The sequence below is a fragment of the Trichechus manatus genome, unplaced genomic scaffold, assembly GCF_000243295.1.
Source record: "Trichechus manatus latirostris isolate Lorelei unplaced genomic scaffold, TriManLat1.0 scaffold00078, whole genome shotgun sequence".
Taxonomy (NCBI): Eukaryota; Metazoa; Chordata; class Mammalia; order Sirenia; family Trichechidae; genus Trichechus; species Trichechus manatus.
In genome coordinates this window covers 12,631,970-12,647,290 of record NW_004444014.1, presented here as the reverse complement: position 1 = coordinate 12,647,290, position 15,321 = coordinate 12,631,970, and the positions used below count along the sequence as shown (strand labels likewise).

Here is a 15,321-nt window from a genome sequence, read left to right as displayed (position 1 = left end):
GGGAGGAGGAGGAGGCCCGTCCGCGTTCGCGTCCCCCGTGCCTTTGTGGCCGCGCTGCCGTGGGCCGGGGCGCGGGCGCGCTCGGCGCAGGGTCCGGGTCGGGGACTCCAGGGCCAGTGGATACGCGGCGTCTCTGGTTGGCAGCTGCGGAGAGGAGCGAGTTTCCGTTCTACTTTCACATTGAGTTAGAACCGTTTTTCTTTAGAAGACGGAAGTTTGTTTTATTGACCGAAAATATAGCTAAATATGGCTCCTGGTTTCGGCCGTGCGGTACTTGGAGCCTGGGTGCCAGGTTGACCCTCGCTTGGCCGGATCGGCGGGGGAGGGGAGGACGCGCCGGCTGCCTGGGGCGGGGGCTTCCCGGCCAGCTGCCCAGAGAGAGGACCTGGCCTTGAATTAGCAGACGTCTGTGGATGGAAGTAGTGGGCTTTAGGTAATGTTCAGCCCTTCCTGGAAGAATGAATGAATGAAATGTCATTTACTCACCCGTAGTCAATTCATTCCTCGTTTAAAGATTTAACAGGATTATAATGATTTGCATTGTCATTGCTTCTCTTACCTGGTCAGCCTTGTTAAATGTAGTGTCGTCGTCCCCCACCCCAAATTTATGACCTTGGCCTCATTCTCAAAGCCACGGAGCTAACCAGCCCTTCAACCAAAGATTCTTGGCATTTTCTGGAAAATGTGGGCAATAGGCAAATTAGTCTTTGTGATTGTGAACTGTTTCTGGAGTGCAGATAATGGAACGTTAATCATACTTTCTGTTTAATGTATTGGTTTATAATAATTCCTGCCAAGAACACTTAGAGGTAGCGTGCTTTTTCCTCATTTCACAGATGAGGAAGCTGGGGCTCCAAGAAGTTGTAACTTGCTCATTTCACACAGCTAAGTTGCAGAACTGGGATTGAAACCTAGGTCTTGTTAGTTCAGTATTCTTTACCTCGTATCTATGACGTGTTTATAATTGGGCTGTCCAATATGGTAGCCACTCACCACATGTGGCTATTTAAATTAATTAAATTAAAATAAAAAAGTCAGCTCCTCAGTCACACTGGCCACATTTCAAGTGTTCGGTAGCCACATGTGGTGAGTGGCTACGATTGGACAGTGCTTGAGCTGGATTATTTATTCAGTAAAGAAAAATTTATTGAGGGCCGTTTGTCTGTTGGCAGTTTTTAAGTCCTGGGTATACTATGGTGAATAAGAGAGACAAAATGCCCTTGCCTTTAAGAAGCTTGCATTTTGAATGATAGTTTAAGGATGTTTCTGTGGTACTTTAGAGTCTTATGATTCAAAGGGTGGTTGGTGGACCAGCAGCATCAGCCTCACCTGGGAGTTTGGTAGAAATGGCACTCTCAGGTCCCTCCCCACAGCAACTGAGTCAGAATCCACTTTAACAAGATTCACAGGTCATTTGTGTACACATTGAAATCTGAGAAGCACTTACTCAGAAGACAGGTGATAACTGGGTTTAACAAATATTCTGATGGTTTGTTTGGTATGATCTTTAAGAAGCAGGCTGCAAAACTCTTGGGAAGCATTCATATTTATACAAATATATGTTAAATGACTGGCTTCCCCAATAGGGTGTAAGCTTTGTGAGGGAGCAGAGATTGTGTCGTTCTTTTCCAGCCATGTATTCCCAGAGCCTAACAGTGCTGGTAAGCACTAGGAAAAAACAAAAACCAAACCCGTTGCCGTCAAGTTGATTCCAAACTCATAGCGACCCTAAAGGACAGAGTAGAACTGCCCCCTAGGGTTTCCAAGGAGTGCCTGGTGGATTCAAACTGCCAGCCTTTTGGTTAGCAGCCGTAGCTCTTAACCACTATGTCACCAGGGTTTCGGGTAAGCGCTCGTACTCAGTAAATGCTTGTTGAGTAAATGAATGCACGTGCTGGGATAAGTTAAAAACTGGTTAATTGCAAGCAATCCCAGGCAGGATAATTCTTACGACATCAGGTGAGAGCAAGGGAACTGTGAAAAAATTGAATCCACTTCTCTGACACCAGACTGTAAGGATCACTCAGAAAAAATGCAGTCTCTGTTCTCTTCCCCTCTGTCCTACTTCCCTTCTGACAGCAGCTGTGCATGTAGTACTTTTTCCTCTGATCCTAACCACCCGGATTTAGGTCAGACCTCACAAGTTAAAGGACACAGTCGTCCAGGCTGCGAAGTCTGTCCAAGACTTCAGACTGCTGCAAGCTTGGGAGTCCCCATGAGACCCTCACTTCTGACCTGCTGGCTACAAATTGGGAGAAACCTCCGCCCCCTCCGGATACCAGCTGTAAACTCAGGGGTCCCCAACCAAAAAAAAAAACCATTGCCGATGAGTGGATTCCAACTTATGGTGACCCCATGTGTTACTGAGTTCCATCAGGCTTTCTTAGCTTAATCTTTATGGAAGTAGGTCGCCAAGCCTTTCTTTCATGACACTGTTGGGCGGGTTCTAACTGCCAACGTTTTGGTTAGTAGTTGAGCACAAACCGTTTGCACCACGCAGGGACCTTTCAGGGGTCCCTGGGCGCCCTCAGTTCTGACCTGCTGGCTCCCACTACTCCCTTGGGTTCAGTAATTTGGCAGAACATCTCATAGAATTCATGGAAAGCACTATGCTTATAATGACAGTTCTATTATAGCAAAAAGGATACAAATGAAGAGACACATAGGGCAAGGTCTGGGAGGGCTCCCAACACAGAGCTTCCATATCCCAAAAAGGACGCACTCCCCACCCATGTACTTCGGTGTCTTTCACCAACTAGGAAGTCCATGGAACTTCAGTGTTATAATTTTTATTGAGGGTCTCATTACATAATTCAAATTTCAGCCCCTCTCCCCTGAGGTCAGTATTATAAGGCTGATATCACTCATCACCTGATGGGTCTTTCTGGCCTGGCCAGCCCAGCCCCCACCCAAGAGTCACCTCATTAGCATAACCTGTTAGGTTTGGTGATGCTTATGATTACTGAGGAAATTCCATGGTTTTAGAGGTTCTTGCTCAAGAACCAAAGACAACTATCAAATTCTTTGAGTAAAGTTAATATGAACCAACAAGACTAGAATCAAAATAGATAAATCTATTTGTAGCTTTTCAACTGGAAACCCCAGCTACCCGGGCCTGGGTTTCTGCTCCTGGCTTGCTTGGGTGTGCTTGCTTTCTCTCTCTGTTTAGTATTATGAAATAATAAATAAATTTGAATCTTAATCACATATTAGTGACTCTTACGTAGTTTTTTTTTTTTTTAATTTAACTGAATTCCAGACTTTATTTGGATTTCAACAGTTTTTCCATTAATATCTTCTTTCTGTTCCATGATACCACATTACATTTAGTTGTCATGTCTCCTTAGTCTGTGGTCTGTGACAGTTTCCCAGTCTTTCCTTGTTTTTCATATCCTTGAGGAGTATTGTCCTGGCTCTCTTTATTGAACAGCTTTCCATAGAACACATAGGATCATCCACTTCTGGGAAAAGGCTCTCATACTTGGGCAAGTGAGGCCACAGCAGGGATAACCCTATCTCTGCTCTTATTTATTGGCTTGTTTATGTAATACATATATTTGTCATAACTTCAATACTTTGTTTTTAGTCATAGATTTGTTGGATCACACTTCCTAGTTGGTTGAGATTTAGAAGTATCACACTGCAGTTGTGAGCCACTGTTCGTTGTTTTTTAATATTTTACTGTGTTTTAAGTGAAAGTTTACATAGCAAATTAGGCCCTTTAACAATTTTTATACCAATTGGTCTGTGCCGTTAGTTACAATTTTTACAATGTGTCAGCATTCTCATTATTTCCATTCTGTTTGTTCTGTTTCCATTGCTCTAGCTACCCTTCTCCTCCTTGCAGTCTCATCTTTGCTTTTGGGTAACTGTTGACTGTTAGGTCTCATACAGTTAACTGTTTAAGGGAGCACATTATTCATGGGTGATATTATTTATTTTATAAGCCAGTCTCTTTTTGGCTTAAAGGTGACCTGCAGAAATAGCTTCAGTTCCAAGTTCAAAGAATATCTCAGGGTGGTAGTCTCAGGGGTTCCTCTAGTCTCTGTTGTTTCGGTAGGTCTGGCCTTTGTTAAGAATTTGAGTTTTCTTCTACATTTTTCTCCTGTTCTATCTGGGACCTTCTGTTGTATCCCTGGTCAGAATGATCAGTAGTGGTAGCTAAGCACCATCTAGTTCTTGTGGTCTCAGGTTTGAAGAGGTGGTTCATGTGGGCTGTTTAATCCTGTGGACTAGTTTCTTCTTTGAGCCTTTGATTTCCTTCATTCTCTTTTACTCCATTCGAGTTGAAACCAATAGTTGTATCTTCGATGGCCGCTTGAGAGCTTTTAAGACCCCAGACTCTACTCACCAAACTCAGATATAGAACATTATCTTTGTGAACTATGTTATGTCAATTGACCAAGCTGTCCCCCGAGACTATGGTCCCAAGGCTTTTGACCTAGTAAACCAATCCCTCGAGTTGTTTGGATATGTCTAGGAAGCCTCCGTAACTGTGCCCTCTAGTTGGTTTGCTATGTATGGATATATGTACAGCACACACAAACGTGTGTATACTTGTGCCTACAGATACACCTATACATGCATGTATATTTACTCACATATGCTTTCCTATACACATATATGCATATACAGATTTTTTTTTTTTTTTACTGTTGCAAAATTGTATATGTTAATAGCATTTACCAAAATTTGCCCCTTTTTCTTATGTACTTCTGTAGTGTCTTTATTTGCCTTGGTCAGGTTGTGCTGACTTCACCCGTATTTGGGATTGCCTTTTCCATCACCAAAAGTAACAAGTGTCTACTATCCGGACAGTGATTCCCCATCCTTCTCCCTCCCATCCCTGGTAACCATCAAAGAACTTAGCTTTCTGTGTGTGTATTTATTCTTGACTTTTTATAATAGTGGGACCATACAATATTTGTCTTTTTGTGATTGACTTATTTCACTCAGCATGGTGTCCTCCAGATTCATCCATGTTATGTTTCACGGACTCCTTGTTTTATTCTTTATAACCAAAAAAAAAAAAAAAAAATCCATTGCCATTGAGTCAATTCCGACTCATAACGACCCTGTAGGACAGAGTAGCACTGTCCCATAGGGTTCCAGGGAGTGGTTGCTGGATTCAAACTGCTGAATTTCTTGGCTGGCAGCCAAGCTCTTAAGCACTGAACCACCAGGGCTCCATGTTCTTTGTAGTTGTGTAGTATTCCATTGTATGTATGTACCGCAATCTGTTAATCCATTCATCCGTTGATGGGCACTTAGGTTTTTTCCATCTTTTTGCTATCGTGAAGAATGCAGCAGTGAACGTGGGTGTGCGTATGTCTATTCGTGTCACTGCTCTTGCGTCTCTAGGGTAGATGCCTAGGATTGGGATTGCTGGATCCTAAGGTATGTGAACTACTATTTTAAAATGCACTGATTTTTTTTTTTTAATGATGGGCTAAGAGCTGGGCAGAGGTGGAGGAGGAAAAACAGGGGAGAGATCAGATAAGAGAGGCAGTAGGCCAGAGAGAGGGACCAAGATGAAGAGAGTGACAGATAATGGAAAAAAGGAATGAGGTAGCTACATAGAAGAGAACTAGGAGTGAATACTTATTGCTTGTTTATTTCTTCAACTAATATTTACTGAGTGCTTAATGTGTTCCAGACCCAGGGCTAGATGCTCAGGATAACTGGGGGAGGGACAGCTTTAAACAAATAAACATGCACGTAAGTACATAATACTAACAACTTGTGATGAGTGCTACAAAGAAAAAGTAAAGGATGCTGGAGATACTGAGGTGAGGGGGAGTTGCTGCTTTAAGTTGCCTAGGTTGGTGAGGACGGCTCCACTGAGTAAAGTAAGTGACATTTGAACTTCTCTCTGGCTCTTGGGGGCCCTCCATAATTATCCCAACACTGCTGATCCCATCTCATTTCTGTTACTTCATAGCACACATGTGCCTCTGCTGCCACAGGCACTGTACTTATTTCCAGCTCTGGGTCTTTTTTTTTTTAGTGATTTCTTTTACTTTCCAAGATGGCCCCCTTTCCATTTCCGTTGTCTTTTGTTCAAAGACTTGCTCAAATCTTACCTACTTTGTGAAGGTTTTCACTGTTGACGTCTCTGCCTATGTTTGTCACCCTACTCGATCATACCGTTTTGAGAGTAGAGATAATACTTCACATTTATATCTGTATGTTCTCTCTTGGTCCAGCACAAAGACATATTTAATGAATTGGTAGAATTAGTGTTTTAAGTTGCTGAGAGGGTAGATCTGTTCTGAAGTGTTAACACTTGGATGGTAAGTGAGCCTTGGATCAGTGGTGAAGGACCAGTGTTTTGTTTTGTTTTTTTTTTTAATTTTTATCTTGAAATAATTGTAGATTTACATGCAGTTATAAGAAATAATAAAAGAGTCATGGCGACCCCATGTGTTCAGAGTAAAACTGCTCTGTACGGTTTTGAAGTCTGTGACCTTTTGGAAGCAGATCACCAGGCCTGTCTTCCAAGGAGCCTTTGGGTGGGTTCTGACTGCCAATCTTATGGCAAGTAGTTGAGCCCTTAACTGCGCCATCCAAGGACTCCACATGGGGTCATCATAAGTCGGAATCAGCTCCATGGCAACTAACAACAACAGCAAATACAGAGATCCCAAGTACCCTTTACACAGTTTCCCTCAATGGTAATATCTTGCAAAACTGTAGTAGTAGTATAAGACCCCTGACAATGAGTTGATACAGTTGCAATACAGTACATTTCCATTGCTACAAGGCTCTCTCATGTTGCTCTTCTATGCCATGCCCACATTCTGCCTACTTCACCCCCTTCTTTATCTCCTAGCATCCACCCATCTGGTCTCTATTTCTATAATTTTATCATTTCAAGAATGCTGTATATAAATCGAATTAATACAGTAAGTACCTTTTGTATCAGCTTCTCTGGAGAGTCATCCAGGTTATTGCATGTATCAATAGTACGATCCTTTTTATTGATGTGGTGAAAAACAGATGAAATTGTGCACTACAGATTAGTAAGTAAGCACAAGGAAGCTCGTGCATATGTTGCTTATTTCGTGCTCTATCCCTGGTCTTGATTGCCTCAGCTATGTAATAAGTCTTGAAATTGGATAGACTGATTCTTCCCAAGTTATTGTTTTTTCAGAATTGTTTTAGCTAGTCTGATTCCTTTGCCTTCCCATGTAAACGGTGGAACAATCTTGTCTATATTTACAAAAAAAAATTTGCTGGAATTTTGGTAGGAATTGTATTAAATTTATATATCAATGTGGGGAGAATTGACATCTTTGTAATATTACCTTTAGCAGTCTGTGAACATGGTATGTCCCTGAATTTATTTAGGTCTTTGATTTCTTTCATTAGTGTTCTGTAGTTTTCAGCATACAAGTCCTGTACTTGTTTTGTTAGATTTATACCTATTTCTTCCTTTTTTTTTTTTTGATTGTAAATGGTATTGTATTTTTAATTTTGATGTCCATATGTTCATTGCTAGTATATAGAAATATAATTAATTTTTCTATGTTGATCTTGTATCCTGCAATCTTGTTGAACTCATTTAATACTACGAGTTTTTAATGTAGATCCCTTGGGATTTTCTGTGTAGACAAAAAGGGACATTTGTATTTCTTCCTTTTCCAGTCTGTATGCTTTTTATTTCTTTGTTTGTTTTTTGTCTTATTGCACTGGCTAAAACTTCCAGCACTATGAGCAGAATGGTAAGAGAGAACATCTTTGCCTTATTCCCAATCTCAAATGGAAAGCATTTAGTCTTTCGCCACTAAGTATAATGTTGGCTGTAGGTTTTTTGTAGATGTCTTTATAACTTGAGGAAGTCCTCCTCTATTCCTATTTTTCTGAGAGTTTTTGTCATGAATGATTGTTGAATTTTGTCAGAGGCTTGGTATCAGTTGATCTGATCATGTGATTTTTCTTCTTTAGCCTATTGATACAGATTGCATTGACTGATTTTCCAATATCAGGCAAGCCTTACATCCCTGGAATAAACCCCACTGGGCCATGTTGTATAATGCTTTTTATATATTGCTGAATTCTGTTTACTAATTAAGAATTTTTGCATCTATATTTGAGTTTTTTTGGTATGTAGCTTTTCTTTTTCTGTATTGTCTTTAACTGGTTTTGGTATCAGGGTAATAGTACATAAAATAAATTGGGAAGTGTTTCTGGGTCTCGCAGGTTTTCCACCTTTGACAGGGTGCAGTCTTAACCACTTTTCTGTTGCTCTCTATTAGTGGAAAATAGTTGAGTTTTCCTTCTTCCACCTTACGCAAGTTCTGGCTTTCACAGGTTTTATTGTATTTCTTTGAGTACTTTTTCAGCCTTCCCTCTTTTCCCCTTTTTTCAAAACGGATAACCTGAATGTTAAATCTTTTGTTATTGTCCCGTAAGTTTCTAAGGCTCTGTCCATTTTTCTTTCAGTCTGTTTTCTCTCTTTTGTTCAGATTGGGTAATTTCTTGTGGTCCACTTTCCATTTCCTTTGCTCTGTCCCTTCCATTCTGCTGTTGAATTCACCACTGAGCTTTTTATTTCATTACAGTCATGCATCGCTTAATGTCCAGGGTATGTTCTGTGAAATAGGATGTTACGTGATTTGAGCATTGTCTGAACACCATATTACATACAGGCAGTCCCTGCGTTATGAATGTCTGACTTATGGACAGCTCGTACTCAAGAACAGACTGCCATAAAGCCTGTTATATTAAAAAATTGAGGTAAATACATACAACAGTTGGTAGTAATGAATGTACACACTACTTTGTGACACTAATGAAAACCTTGCGTAGTTTGGAAGTGTTTCTTAAGTGTACGTCCACTACATCCTGTTCTCTGATCAAGATTTCTGAGCTCTATTATAACCTTGTGGGACCATGGACATGTGTGTGGTCAGACATTGCCCGAACTGATGTTGTGTGGTGTGTGACTGTAATTGTATTTTTCAGCTGTAAGGTTCACATTTGGTTTTTCTTGATATCTTCAGTTTCTTTGCTGAAACTTTTTATTTTATTGGTGATTCTTTCAAATTTTTAATTTATTTCAAACTTGTTCATAATTGCTCATTGAAGCATTTCTATCATGGCTTCTTTAAAATTTTTGTCAGATAATGTGTCATCTTGGTGTTGGCATCTACTGATGTCATTTTTCATTCAGTTTGAGTTCAGTTCTTGACATGACAAGTGATTTTTTTATTGAAACCTGGACATTTTTGTATTATGAGACTGGATCTTATTTAAACACTCTGTTTTAGCTGGCTGTTTTTTTTTTTTTTTTTTAATATTTTATTGTACTTCAGGTGAAGGCTTACAGAACAGATAGTTTCTCATGTAACAGTAACACACATGCTGTTTTATGACATTGGTTAACAACCCCACAACATTTTAACCCTCTAAATTCTCAACTTTTTTTTTTTTTTTTGGTGAAAATACACATAGCCAAAGATACGCCATTTCAAAAATTTTTTTACATACACATTTAAGTGACATTGACTACACTCTTCTAATTGTGCTGTTATTCTCACTTAAGATGAAGGCTTACAGGACAAAATAGTCTCCCATTTAACAGTTACTACAAATGTTGCCCTCTGACAATGGTTAACAATCTCACAACACATCAACAATATCCTTACTCTACTTTGTGTTCCCTATCATCAGCCTACTACTCCCCTTCTGCCTTCTGGGCCTTATCACTGGACTCCGGTACCTCATTACTCTCATGGTTTTACTGGGCTGTCCACTCCCAGGCTGAACAGTGAACCTCAAAGGTAACTTCGCCACTGAGCTAAAAGGGTATCTGGGGGCCATACTCTCGGGGTTTCTCCAGTCTCCTTTAGGCCAGTAAATCTGGTCTTTTTTTTTTTGTGAGTTAGAATTATGCTCTACATCCTTCTCCAGCTCTGTCCAGAACCCTCTGTTGTGATCCTGGTCAGAGCAGTCAGCGGTGGTAGCTGGGCACCATCTAGCTGTACTGGACTCAGTCTGGTGGAGGTCTTGGTAGCTGTGGACAATTAGTCCTTTGGACTAATCTTTTCGTTGTATCCTGTTCTCTTCATTCTCCCTTGCTCCCGAAGGGATGAGACCAGTGGAGTATCTTAGATGGCCGCTCACAGGCTTTTAAGACCCCCGACACTACTCACCAAGGTAGAATGTAGAGCATTATCTTTATAAGTAGTGTCATGCCAATTGAGCTAGATGTTCCCTGAGACCATGGTCCCCAGAGCCCTCCGTCCTAGCTGGCTATGTTTTGACACCAGTCAGGCAGAAGAAGGGAGAGTAGCCGTGAGGACTTCAGCTTTTGCCCAGATCAGGGACGTAAAACATCTAAAACCACTTTATCACTGGGGATGGGAAATGATGGTCTTTGACCTGAAACCTGGGAGGGGAATGAGAGAGTAGAAGGAAGAAGAGGATCATTAGTAGCAGGCTGATAATCTTTGACAGGGCTGGAGAATCCTTTGACTGGCAATATGTGAGGTTTTTCATTTAATGAACTGTAAGGACACTCCTGGAGAGAAAGGGCCTTTGTGACAGCAGCTTTTGACTGGAAATGCCCTTGAGTTAGGGAAGGGGGTGCAACATTGGCAGCTTATCGGCTGGTCCTTATTGCGACTCTTGTGTCCGAAGGAAAAGTTTGAGGAGTATAAGGGGACCAGTGAGTTGGTTCAGGTAGACTAGAATGTGGGCCATTGATCGTCGGAGATGGGGCTGCAATACACAAGATAAAATGCAGTATGTATAGCACTGGGTGTGTGCCAGGCACTATTCTAAGTGTTCCACTTGTATTAATTCGTCTGAACTGTATAACAATCTTCTGAGGTGAAATACTCTTATTCTCTCCCATTGTACAGGTGAAGGAGCTATGGCACAGAGAGGTTAAATGGTGAAGCTGGAATCTGACTTGTCTCCCTGTCTGTTCATTTAACATGGCAGTCTGGCTCGAGTTTATGATATTAACCACTGAACTAGGTTGCTTTTCTAAGGTAGTTTTGGCAAGATTGAGAGGGGTTTTGAATGCCAAGCAGAAGAGTATGCATGTTCTTTGGAAGACAGCACATGAGGTCCCTATAAGTCAGAATCAACTCGATGGCACACGACAACAGGGCGTCGTTGAAGGATTTTGATGAGGATATTGATTGACATGATCAGAATTAAGCTTTAATGTACATGTAGGTAGATGATTGTTATTTCCAAATACTAGAGTTAGATGACACTCATCCCATGTTTGTTACTCTGACCACATATAGAGAAAAATACAGGTACATTTTTAGAGATGGAATCAGATGTACTTGTCAATGGGTGAAGGAAAGAGAGAAGTCAGTCACTTGATGTCTAAGAGGATGCCACCATTCACAGCAGTGGAAAAAACCAGTTTGTTAAGGAGAGTTAATGAGTATGTTTTGGAACGTGTCCAGTTGCAGATGCCAGAGAGGAACTCCAGGTGGAACTGTCCTGCAGGCATCAGAATTGGGGGACTTGATCTTGTGGGGAGAGGTCATGTCTGGAGGTACAAATGAGCATCATCAGCATAGAGGTGATGAGAACAGGGAGAGGTAGAGAGCTGAGAAATAAGCCGTAGGGGGTGCTCACATTTAGGGCTCTAGAGGAGGAAAGACCGTTTGACATCCTCCTTCAACAAATATTTATTAAGTATCTGCTGTGTGCCAAGTACTGTGAATACAGGGTGAACGAAAACTTACATGGTTCCTGTCCTTTTTTGATCATACAGCCTAATGGGGCATACAGAAATAGCCACAATTACATAAATAACAGCGAAGTGACATTTAAGCTTGAGATCCAGAGGTCTAAATTTTTTTTTAATAATACGAAGAGTGGCGCCAAGAGGATTCCAGGTAAGAAAAAAATGGAATATGCAGAGGCCGTCCAGCAAATAAGGACTCATTCTCTTTAAGGAGCTGAAAGATCAGTGTGGCTGAAGGGCCACTGGTGCAAGGGAAAGTGTGTGTGATGAACATAGAAAAAGCGACGTGGAACAGATCATGCAGGACCTTACTCTCAGTGCTGTTGAAAGGTTTTAAACATAAGAGAGCTCTGTTTCAGATTTTAAGCAGATCACCTCTGCTGCAACGTGGAGAATGGATTTGGGTAAGAGATTTGATGGGTGAAGGGGAGACTAGTTAGAGGTTCTCGCAGGGGAACTGAAGTAAGATGGTGGCCATGGATATGTCTGAGGCTAAGGACTGGGCTCTGGTGTTTCTCTCAGCAAGCCTCCCTGGCCTCCCTTGCCTTCCCCTGTGTGCCTCTTGTTTTCTCTTCATATCATGTATTATGTTGATATGTCCATTTATCTCTCTTTTCTCTTCTAGTTTGTGAATTCCTTAAGGGTAAAGGCCTTCTATTACTGGTCTCTTAAGCACTAGCACCTGAGAAGAGATCAGTAAATGCTGAATAAATCAATATACTTGTTTTCAGAGGGGAAGACTATGGTCAGGTTTTAGGAGGATGAGTCTTTTTCCTGTTGTTTTTTCTCTTGAGAGAAACTCCAAGAGACTGGAGAGAGGCTGGTGGCAGTGTTTCAGCGGAGAGGGAACTTGCAGAATATTTGGAGTCTACAGTGCAGTGGTTAAAGCACTCAGCTGCTAACCAAAAGGTCAGCAGTTCAAACCCACCAGCCACTCTGAGAAAATGACACGGCAGTCTGCTTCAGTAAAGATTTACAGCCTTTAAAACCCTATGGGGCAGTTCTGCTCTGTCCTACAGGGTCACTGTGAGTTGAAATGGACTTTACAGCAACAGGTTTGTTTTTTTTTCCCGCCTATTGGGGGAAGCACATAAAGAGCCTGTATGGCATTCAAGGTGTTTACAGGTGTCTAACTATTGGGAGGTTTGTGTCATTTCCTCACAAGAAGGGCTAGAAGAAGGCAAAGTCAGGAAAGCCAATGGAAGGAGGCCTTAAGAAGGAGAATCGCAGTCAATGATGTCCAGTGCTGTTCAACAGGCAGGAACGTGAAATGATTTTTTGCTCTTCAGTGTAGTTTCAGCAGAGGTAAGAGCAGAAATATTACGAGTAGGAGTGAATGCATGGTAACAAAATAGCAACAGTAAATGTAGACCATTCTGAGGAATATCGTGGAAAGGGGAAAGGAGGAGGGTGTACTTGCAGTTGGGGGTAGGTGAGGAAAATAGTTTTTTTAGGATAGAAAGGAGCAGCACTCATTATTTGCAGGCAGTAGGGTGTGGCTTTCAAGGGCGTGGGAAGTAAGGTGGATTAGAATCAGTGTGGGGCTGACAGGGGACAAGGAAAGGGGATTGTGGTGCTCTGGAGATGGCATATGTCCCATTGAAAGGGGGGTGACCAGTAATCAGTGCCCAGGATTTTGCTCTTTGAGTGTGCTCACTCAGTGGTGGCAGAAAATTGTTTTGTCAGACAAGCCAGAAACCTTGATTTTTAAGTGAAATGTCTTGATTTTTAAATGTTGGCAATAAGTTAACTCACTTAAAAAAAATCTCTGCTGGGAGAACAAAATCCTCCATCTTTGGGCCCAGCTTGGCCTGAATATTCCCTCAGGAGAAAAACGGCTAGTGGAGTTGGTTGGTGAGTGTGAAAGAGAGGAGAGAAGTAATTTGTGGAACAAGGCTTCAGAGGCTTGTAGAAAGGAATGTAATTAAGTTCACAGGCAGTGAGCATTACCCTTGAAAGGGAGGAAAGACTCTTTGAGAGAGGAACAAAGGAGTGTGAGGTAAGAAAAGTGAAGTGGAAGGATCTTGGGTCTGATAAGGTCAGACTTCTCTACAGAGTGTCTCACAGAGTGTTTAAAAAGTGTAGTGTTGGGTGGTCTGTGATAGTGTGCACAGTGAAGGTAGGGGGTGAGAGAGAGTGTCCAGGAGAGGAGTTGTCTGGAGCAGTAAGGGTTTGGCCTGGCTGGTTAGTGTGGATTTACAATGTACTCAGCCAACACTGTTTCAGAAATTTCTGTGAAGTAATGTTAATATTCTAGGAGTTGAAGCAGGAAAAGTGAAAAGTGGAATTTGTCTAGGGTTAAGGATTGTAAGACTGGAAGCGCCAATGAGGTGAGGAATTTTTGTGCCTGTGTCAAAGAGGACATAGTTACAAAGGTTGTATGACTTCCAGGTTGGTATCCAAGCACAGGAAACGCTTAGAGGACTGGTTACGCGAGAGAATAGAGGTGACGTGGAAGCAGATGGAGAACAGCAGGTTTGGCAGGGATGAGGGATTCTGAGCACCAGGTGGTCAGGACGTCGTGTTTGGATTGGATTTTGCTTCTGGGTTTGTTTTTAGCTGACGTGTAAGTTCAGCACATAGATAGGTAGGTTGGCACTGGACCCTGAGACAAGAGACAAGACACTAGGGTTGAGGCTGCTGAGGGCTACAGTTTTAGATGGCAGCCTGAATGTTGGAGCCAACAAGGACTGAGGTAGATTTGAAATGGGGAAGAAGATGGTGAACCTGGTGCCGAAGAAGGCTCACTGGGGAGGGTTGGATGGTGCCTTAAAGATTAGTGTCAGATCATGAGGATGCATATTTTGAGGGTGGGATCTAAAAGAAGTAGCCGATTTTGACACCCACAATTCAGAATTTAACTATTACGAAATGCTATTGTAATAGCAAGGAGCCCTGGTGGTGCAAAGGTTAAGCAGTCAGCTGCTAACTTAAAGGTTGGCGGTTCGAACTCACCCAGCCAGCTCTGCAGGAGAAAGACGTGGCAATTTGTTCCCGCAAAGATTATAGCCTAGAAAACCCTATGGGGCAGTTCTGCTCTGTCACATGGGGTCTCTGTGAGTTGAAATGGACTCGATGGCACCTAACAACAGTTCTGTAATAGCACAGGAAATATCCTATGTAAAATATGTAACAAAAAAGCAATAAAATAATGTGTAAAAAGTTTGGATCAATCCATTTTGCTTAGGGCAGACAGCAGTGGGTCAGCCTGAAATTCGCTTTACCCACACCCACGGACCGGCTTGGTTGCCAGGCCTGATCTGTTTTCTAATTTACTAGCACCTCCCACACTTGTGGGAAGTGACAGTGATTAACCTAGTCATGCCACCACCTGGGAGCCTAAAGCTGCTTGCAGTAACACTTTCTGCAGGGTCAGAGACTTGATAAAGGCCTTGAGATTTCCCTTCAGCTTTCAGCAGCGGGAGAGCATCAGTTTGTTTAGTAACCAGACCATACACTTGTGGCAGCAAGCTGCTGCGTGTCCACCCCTCTCCCTCCAAACAAAAGTAAAACACAAATGATTGTGGATATAGGGACGCTCTCTTCTCCCCATCTGATGGCCACATGTTTCTGCATAAAAATACCACTGGGAGAGTAAGTTA

The 15,321-nt window shown here is 42.0% G+C and overlaps 1 protein-coding gene across 1 annotated transcript in view; it reads left to right on the top strand.

The window, feature by feature from the left end:
* GALNT1 (polypeptide N-acetylgalactosaminyltransferase 1) overlaps positions 1 to 15,321 on the top strand; it is a 112,850-nt gene that overhangs the window by 740 nt on the left and 96,789 nt on the right. The window lies entirely within an intron of this gene.